This window comes from Humulus lupulus, chromosome 7 (genome assembly GCF_963169125.1).
Source record: "Humulus lupulus chromosome 7, drHumLupu1.1, whole genome shotgun sequence".
Classification (NCBI taxonomy): domain Eukaryota; kingdom Viridiplantae; phylum Streptophyta; class Magnoliopsida; order Rosales; family Cannabaceae; genus Humulus; species Humulus lupulus.
The window spans coordinates 121,502,049-121,511,711 of record NC_084799.1 but is presented as its reverse complement, the minus strand read 5'-3'; the positions used below and the strand labels follow the sequence as shown (position 1 = coordinate 121,511,711).

Below are 9,663 nucleotides of genomic sequence, written 5' to 3'. Positions count from 1 at the left end.
GTAATTTTAGTAGCTTATTTTTATTGTTATATCTATCAATATGCTGATATGTATATATACATAAACTCTTAGTATTGGGATTCATAATAAGTTTAGGCATCTCAAGACTCTATATCTTGAAACAAAAGGTATAATAGTGAAAGTAGGAAGTAAAAAAGAGTGGCAAAAACCTCTAAGGCCTGGGAATCGACTCTTCTTGGCAGCTGATGAGACATCTGAGGTAATACTACCCACACTACTAGAAGTAGAATCAAGTCCTGCATTTATTTACTGGAAAACTAATTAACACCTAACCTACCTAGATATATAATCATCTATATATAAGAAATGGTTATAAACTCAGATTTGTTCTTACAATCGATGGCCCTTTATAAATTTATTTATCATAGATCTATGACTTGAACCAAAAGTAAATGGAATGTTCAGAAATCTCAGCCAATATATAAATATATATACAAAAAGTGAGTTCTATAGCAAATGGAAAGTTCAGAATTCTCAGCCAATTTTCTATCATCATCCAAAAACAGAAAACTCAGAACTAAGACAAAAACATAGGCAAATGCTAGATCTATATTATATACAAAATTTGAGTTCTAAAGGAAAAGAAGCTTATTTACTTACTTGAAATGAACAAAAAGTTATAAGTTTTCTTCTTCAACTTCTGGGGCCAAGGCTAAGCTTGGGTGCCAGCCATGGACTTCATCTGATAGTCAATGCAATGAAACAACCAACAAATTAAAACTAACCCATATAATATTGACTAAAAAGAAGACCAAAAAATATTCAATATAAATAGAATAAATATACTAGCATAGTAACTCATCTGAGACTCATTCTCCAAAATAGCTTACCCACATTATAAGAAAACTTATTGAGATTACAATTTCCGAATTTACACTTTCAATACAACCCAAATATGGTCCAAAAAATTAATTTGCTCTAGTATGTAAATAAATTACAAATATGGTCCAAATAATAGAGATGCCCAAATTTATTTTAAATACAAAGCTAAGGAAAGAACTCTCATGTACAGTTGAAGAAACCCATTCAGTTGATTCCTTCAACATCATTTTAATTTTCAATCTGATTTTCAAAAAAGAAGAATAAGGAAGAACCAAGCTATCATTAGATAAAAGAAAAACTGGTATCTCAAAGGACCATCCTGCAATCTTGCACTTGCACAGTAGCCCCCATCCTTCTATTGTAAAGAGGGTACATTTTGTCAAGTCTGTCATTCGTGCTATTGAAAGTAACACCATAAAGTTTGCTTACCAAGTCTTGTTCACATCTCCTCTACAAGATCATACATCTTTTCAACAGGTATAGACAAATCATATTTGTAAACTGCCCCTGATTTTTGCAATGCTTCTGGTAAACCCTGCATCAATATAGCATAAGACGTTTTTCTTTATTGTTTCTCTGTATTTTAAATGCAAAGTAAAGATGAAAAATCAATAAAACATTTGTTTCCAAATTTCTGTGTAATTGAGAATGAATCATGGCTATTGGAACTAATACTTTCTATCTAACTAAACAGATGTTAAAAACAAGGCAATGATCAACCCATATTATAATCACTATTGATAAGTTGAAGGCAAAATGATACCTCACGTAAACGCCAAAACGATAATGCTTGGTTAATGTCTTGTGTTAGAGCACCATCAGAAACCAAGCCAACTTCCATTGCATGAATTAAGAAAGCTTCAAGTTTTTCTCTGGAAATGCCCAAACAAGACAGTAAAGTCTTATTAGTATGGACATGCCATCTGTTGTAAAGGAATTTAGTGGGAAAATAACATTTTTTTAAGAGAAAACATTGCACCGAGAAGGATGTTATGGAAAGTTATTTCATAAGACTGTAAAATAAATAAAGAGAAGAAAAGTTGAAAAAGAAAGTAAAGGACAATACTTGTCAGAAGAATCGCTACTGCCTGTCGTTTCAATCAATACATAAAAGTTGTGCAATGAAGGAGGTAATGGATTTCGAACTCCTTCCATCTCAAGAATTTTCTTTGTCTCAATTGCAACCAAATATCTAGAAGTCACAATACATATGTCTTTTATAAGTTGTCTGGATGTGAAAATTTTCTTTGTCATAAACCTGTCATAAATTTTAGTTCAATTTTTGTCCATGTTTTTCCCTATACCACTTTTTTTCCAGCTACCAAACAAGAATAACAAAGCCTTAAATAAAGAAAGAGAAAACAGTAAACACAAGTCCTAACCTCGTTCGAATAATGTCCGTTCCAGAGATTACAACAGATGATGCTCGCATGGATGTGCACTATTGCATGATCATAATTGTTATTGTAACCTAATAAAGTTCATTCATATATCATAGCTACAAATAAAAATATATCTGATTTATTAAAAATAATTATTTCAACAACACAAATATAAATATATATTGTTGATTCTATCACATTTCAGTTGAAAGACATTACATTAAAGAAGGATAATTTATTTCAGAAGAAAACAACAAAAACAAAAGATATCATAGTTAAAAACTCTTTGTATGTATCAACTACTAGGCCTAATATTAAAAGGATGATGCTTCTTATATCTTTCTTCAGTTTTAATTAATTTAAAACACCTTATCCTTCGCTTATTAATTATACAAATATACAATTATATGCTTAGATGCATAAGTAATAGAATTTTTTATACATTAGTTGAAAACAAAATCAAACGATAGATGCATGCTCTTTTAGAAGACCTTGCTCGGCAGAATCACCACCCTCTTCCAAGTCTAATCTTGTTCTATCAAACTCTCTAAAATCATCAAGAAGTGAAGCATGTTCTTTCTCAGCCCTGAGGCTAGAGCGGAGACGATAAAACTCATGCACTTCAATCACAATCAAGAACAATTTAATGACTAGAGGTTCGGTAGATAATTCTCACTACAACAGGTTCATTTTGTAATTATAAACCAAAAAATTGTCTTTGAATGACACATATCTACCATAAACCATGGAACCAAAACTTAGAAGAATTATTATCCTTAAAAAAAACTAATATATATGTAGATTTATATGCTATAACCAGTCGTTGTTAATTAATAATCATGTCTAGTCCATTTAAAAAGAAATTAATCATATATAGAGAAAAAGAAATCTAATAAATCCAAATTAATCAACACATTTTATGCAAAACTATTAATATTAAAACTTCTTTAGCAAGATATATTATCTTGTGAATATAATCAAAGCAGGTCTTTATACCCAAAGTTCAAATCTTGCAATCTAAAAAAATCATGGAAGCATACACGAATATCATATTCTTTTTTTTCTTTTTTTGATAAAAAGAGGATATATTGAAACTCAACAAAACAATTACAATTCAAGCTCTAACAGAGCACCCACAGCCAGAAACATTACAACTGGTCAAACTTCTCAACAAAATCTAAATCTTTTTTCCCAAACTTTGTCCTAGGAAGTCTTAAAATTCTAACTTTCAAACAATACTTGATCAAGTGATCTATACTATCAACTGTCATAGAATAAAATCTGAACAAACAAGTATTACGATTCCACCATATCACATAACCTGAAGCAGCCAATGCTACTGCTGCTATTTTTTGCTTAAGACCTTTAGGTCTCCCGATCATCCAAGTGGACCAATCTTCATACTTAACCGTCCAAATATCATTTCCCAGCCAAGAAGCAACTTTTGATCTAACTTGCTGAGTAAAAAGACAATAAAAAAACAGATGGGCATGAGTTTCCTTCTCCAACTCACAACCGGACACAGTAAAGAATCAATACTCATATGGTAGTGAACAAGCTTATCTCGGGAGAGTAAGTGTCCAAGAATATGATATAATGTTCAACTGCTAAATAAGTGTCCAATATCATATTCTTTTTCTTACTAAAAATATTATCAAAATTTATTCTTGTCTTTTTTTGTATTGGTGGCCTCTCAAAGGACAAACATGAATATATTGAAGAAATACAAAAACAAAAAGCTCATAGGAGCATATAGCAGTAAACTGACAACGCAAACAAAAGAATTGGAAGAACCCCTGTAGAAAAACAGTCACAAACAAGAGAAATAAAGCATCAAAATATCACAATTTATTCAAAACAGAGGCGATACCATCTTTTTTAGATTCACAACAATAAATATATATTTATAAACATCAATTTTATATATATTATATACTAAAGGTACTTAATGCTTAATAAATTTTTTTAATATTCATTTTCTTAATCTATTATATACATAAAACACTTAATTCCAACTTAGAGAATCTAATTCTAACTCATCATAATTTATATATATATATATATAATTATTATTTTTTGAAGAGATTAATCCATCAAATTTTAAATTTTACAACAAAGAAATATCAGAGAAACAATAAGGTGTTAAACAAAAAAAATCGTTACATAAAAATTATAGGCAGTGTAAAGAGAAACTTTTCTAAAAAGTTGTGTATATGAAATACCTTGTTTAATTTGTAGAGATTTCCATAGCAGTAATACAAATAGTAATAAAAGGCAGGATTGAAGGCATTGGTTCACTGATCTAGAGTGGGCATATGTTTTGTGGGGGTTCTTTCAGGCTTTCTTTCATCATCCACTAAATCCAACCCAACAACCTGAAAATGCCAAACCAATTAAAAGTTGGGCATCATATGATAGTAAGAGTGGAGATAAATAAAATGCAAGGATAAATACAAGACACCATTTTTCAGCATTTTAGTGCATTTGTAAAAAAGAGACAACTCTTGCACATCAAAGCAATCACTGATTACTGATTAACACAACTACAGAACTTGACACTGTGATCCTCAACTGTGTATTGACAATATGATTGCCACTCAATAATAGATATTACTAGTATACTTGAATAGGCTTATCATAAAGAGAAGAGGCCAAAACTGAATCACGAATTAACAGAACTATTAGCATCCATAAAAACTACTTCAACAAAAAACAACATGGACAAAGTTATCAATTCAACTTTCCCACATCACAGATTATATTGATTTTCTTTCCCTTATAGTAAAAATTGTGGTTCCACGCTAGATCATATTACATAGACCAACAAAAATAAAATAAACTAAGGTAGCTCTACTTAAGATTGTGTCTTCTACGAATTAGCTCAGTATGCAAACTAGCAACAGAAAATGCAAGTCAGGGCCTAAATTTGTGTAAAGTCTTTCCTTTGATGTACACTATACTATGAGCATATAAAAATTAAAGTGCTAACAATTATCAGAAGAATATAAAAGATGAAAGATCAAATTTTATTACTGGAAGCAAGAACATCCCAAAAAAATGGGGAAGAGAAAGAAAACAAGTAGAAGCAAGTACTACAACAAACTGTATTATCAAAATGAAACAAAGATTGAAGGAATAAAAAAAACATTGTTATGTAGTCCTATTCCTCTTGCTCTCGGTAAGAAAGTAATTTCAACATAGAACCAATAGAAATAGAAGGGGAAAAAGTTTATCCAGGCTTATCATTTTTTATAAAGTAAACATAAAGATCATACCTTGAATAAGATTGTCCTGCTTTAGGAAAAATCTCCATGAGCCAACTTTGGCCACAGGGATTGTATTTGAGATTAAACTTGTCAAAACGATGAAATGTGCTATTGTCTGTGTGAACATCCAAAAGGTCAACATTTAGGTCATACCATGTCCAAGGAGATGGAAATAAAGGTTACACAGTGTCCAAACAAAAACAGAACACTCACATATATTAGACGAGTACAAGTTAAAAGGCAGATGAAATGATACCTCAGATCCAGACTCTCAAAAACTTCTTTCAAGGTCAAGTATGTCCCATCTCGAAATATTACAACCTAGAAAGGAACATGCCAGAAAGACAAAGCTTCAGTGACTACACAAATCAAGGCAGTTTCCCCAACACAAACAAGATCAAATCTCCCACATCAGAGTTGGAAACTTTTCAAGTTAGCCAAGGTGAAATTGCACATTATTTGTTTTCACACAGAGAGAAAGAGGGAGAGAGAGAGACAGTACCCATTCTCCTGCAAACTCATGGCTCTCCATAACTACTCCAAACAACTCATCATCTTCTAGCTCAATCTCCTCTCCATTAATGATACATAATACTCTTGAGAAAATGAGAAGGGACTAGACAAGGGTAATAAACACAAATACAAAATTACTACAAAATGGTATGAAATGGAATCACTTGTAAAATAAATTAGATATATGTACGTACAAGTCGTTATTATCACAGTAGCTATATAGACGGGATTGGACGTGGTGGACTTTGTAGAAATACTCTCCTCCTTCCTCCAACCTTTCTTTAAATTCCCTAGGCATAGATATGATCTTCATTTCCTTAAGCGCAGTAGTGTATCTTAATCCATCCGGAACTCTCCTCAATCCACAACTTGTAATCTCCAAAAAGTGGTAGAGGCATGGATTGGGTTTTGAGAGAATAGAGCTAGGCAGAAACCATGGGTTTCCCTCCATTTTAACATTACCCAGTAATTTTTTCCCATCCCTTTTAAGTTTACCGCTTTCTTAGTTACCTATTATAATACTTTTCCAATTAACTTATAATTATGTATTATAGAAAGTGGTATTTGGTGTAGTGATTGCCTATTTGAAAGACAATGGATCATCATCACTAGTGTCACCAACAACCATATTGGTTTCACCATCCAAACCATAGCGAACTAGGTTTCTAGAAACCCTCCCACTACGACAAGGCTCTGTGACTGTTTGCTTAGGAACAGTGGTACTTTCTTCATTTAAATTAACTAGCGTCGGTTGGACATGAAAAGTGGGAATTTCATCATTAACTTGCATTGATGATGATGGAACATTGGTTGGAGTCAATTCTTTAACCATCTCCTCTAAAACTACTTTCCTGCGAGGTTTAAAGTTCTAGACATAGTCATTTTCTAGAAAAGTAGCATTTGTAGAAGTAAACACTTTCTTTTCTGAATGACTATAGAAAAGTCCACCCCGAGTACCTTTAGGATAGCCAACAAACATGCATACTTCAGTTCACGGTTCTAGCTTTCCCTCCTTTTTCCTCAGGACGTGAGAGGGACACCCCCAGATTCTATAATGGCGTAAACTAGGTTCACGACCATTCTAGTGTTCTAAAGGTGTTTTGGGGATTGATTTAGACGGCACGACATTGAGAATGTCGTTCATGGTTTCAATTGCATGTCCCCAAAACGAAGTTGGTAGAGTTGAGTAACTAAGCATGCATTTAACCATTTCCAATAAAGTTCTGTTCCGGCGTTCCGCTACACCATTTTGTTGCGGAGTACCTGGGGCAGTAAGTTGTGATAAAATCCCAAGTTCAGTTAAATGATCTTGGAACTGCATATCCAAATATTCTCCACCTCTATCAGATCGCAAGATCTTTTACATTTTACCTAATTGGTTCTGAGCCATTGCTAGGAATTCCTAAAACTTTGAAAATGTTTCTGATTTCCTATGCATTAGGTAAAGACATGACTATCTAGAGTAATCGTCAATGAAAGTGACGAAATACTCAAAACCACCCCTGGCTTGTACATTCAAAGGTCCACAAACATCTGAATGCACAAGACCAAGTGGTTCTTTGGCCCTATCACCCTTTGTAGAGAATGGACGCTTGGTGAGTTTGCCTTCTAGACAAGATTCACAGACAGGTAATTCACCTAAGGTGAGTTCCCTCAAAGGTCCGTCCTTTGTAAGTCTTTGAATTCTATCATAGACAATGTGACCTAGTCTCAAGTACCATAAATACGTCATATTATCGTTATCGGTCTTTTGACGTTTATTGGTCCTAGGTTTAGCTACTTTGAATAAATCATTGTTAAGAGCGAGAGGTTCGTTAGATCGCAGAATATAAAGCCCGTTTTCCAAACATGCAATACACAATTGTGATCCATTGAAGGAAATAAATATATTAGAACTTGTGAAAGTCATAGCAAATTGTTCTAATTGCAACATGGAAACTGAAATTAAATTTCTACTAAAATTCAGAATAAAAAATACATCTTTTAAAATTAAGTATTTATTTCCGAACTTCAGACGAGCTATTGCTCTAGCTTGGACCTTAACAAACGCTCTGATCCCAACTCTAAGCTTTAAGCCACCTTCGTCCACTTCCTCCCATGATTCAAGAAGCTGTAAAGAGTTACAAACATGGTTGGTAGATCCAGAATCAATAATTCAAATGGATTTATCATTCTCTAAAACACATGTTTCTAAGATAAATGAACTATAATCATTACCTTTGTTTTTCGCTGCTAGAAACTTGAGGCAATCTCGTTTCCAATGCCCCTTCTCTTTGCAATGAAAACATTTATCTTTATCTTTCTTGTTTTTCATGTTCTTCCCCTTAGGCGACTGTGCACGTGGTTGTGCACTCGTCTTTGTAGCCTTTGCAGGCTTGGAGTTATTGTTTTGTCCACCTTTCCTCTTGTTTCTAGCTTTCGAAGATGAAGCTGGGTTAGCTTCAGCCTTAGCTAGATCAACAGCAACATCAGTAGTCTTATTTTTTTCTCTTTTACTAGGTCCACCCATGATAGGCTCAAAAGTTTGAAGCTCATTCAAGAGCTACATCAAACCATAGTTGAGTTGATCACGAACCTGCAGACACGGTGCCATCACGTACGTGTGGAGACGGTGTTATCCAAGCATTTACGGTGCTAGCAAGAACATGCAGAGACGATGCTCATTCTGGGGATTCCTCAATCACGACAAACTCGGAGTTGTCACCTATCAACTCTATGTTGATATTCTGCTTCCAATTATGGAAGTTTTCTCCAGTGAGTTTCTCCATCGAAAGTTGAGAAAGGATGGGAGTAGACACAGCCATAATTAAACTACAAATTACAAATAAAATAGAAATCAATCATATTTTCTCAATAAAACTTCTATTCACACAAATTTCAAGAAATAGCACAACCTATACCAAAAATATGTAAGATATGAGAAAAAATACCAAAAACAATCATATCTCTATTTCTTTAGGTTTTTAACTAATCTATGATATCCTTGTCCCGGTTGGCAAGAGTAAAAAATATCACTAGTTAAATAGAGTTGTAAACTCATTTAATAATGGACACCACTATTAACAACCTTCTATTCGATCAAAATAAGAAAACAAAATCTCTTATTTTATGAGCTAGACCCACGGTTTCAATAATCATAGATTTACTCCTAGTAGTCACCGTAGGGGTGAGTCTAGTAGAATTTGACCTATAATTATCTATCTTTCGACAAAATAACTAATGAACACCTTCCGTAGGGGGAAAAATCAAAGCGCCTCGAGGCCCCATTAAGCTATTAACTATGTTAAACCAACGGTGAAGATCGAATATAATTCTTAAAATAAGCTCATTATAAAATTAAAAAAATAGTATTTTTATTATTTATTTTTAGAAAATTAATGACCATGGTTTTCCCAAAAAAAAAAATTAAACAAATTAAAATTTTTAAAACCAAAGTCCTATAATTTCTAATTAATTCTAAAGTGTCACATTAAAACAAATTCAATTAATTTAGAATTAATTTGTTGCTAATCAATATTTAGATTTAACTAATATAATGAACATATACAATTAAGTCCAACTCAAGTAAATGGGCCTTAACAATTGGGCTTGTATGGAGGAGGGATGGGTCCAGTATGTCGTTCCCACTACAAAGGCCCCCTATCTTCCATACAAGGTCC

General features: G+C 33.0%; 2 long non-coding RNA genes across 2 annotated transcripts; both read right to left on the bottom strand.

Moving 5' to 3' along the window:
* Positions 1-613: 613 nt before the first annotated feature.
* LOC133789882 (uncharacterized) lies at positions 614-1,862 on the bottom strand. Its single transcript, XR_009873763.1, has 3 exons — positions 1,607-1,862; positions 1,273-1,378; positions 614-703 (listed from the first exon to the last, which is right to left on the bottom strand). It is a non-coding gene; the product is annotated as an uncharacterized LOC133789882 (long non-coding RNA).
* Positions 1,863-3,970: 2,108 nt separating this feature from the next.
* On the bottom strand, positions 3,971-6,106 carry LOC133789881 (uncharacterized). Its single transcript, XR_009873762.1, has 5 exons — positions 5,994-6,106; positions 5,748-5,812; positions 5,501-5,606; positions 4,448-4,600; positions 3,971-4,021 (listed from the first exon to the last, which is right to left on the bottom strand). It is a non-coding gene; the product is annotated as an uncharacterized LOC133789881 (long non-coding RNA).
* Between the last annotated feature and the right edge of the window lie 3,557 nt (positions 6,107-9,663).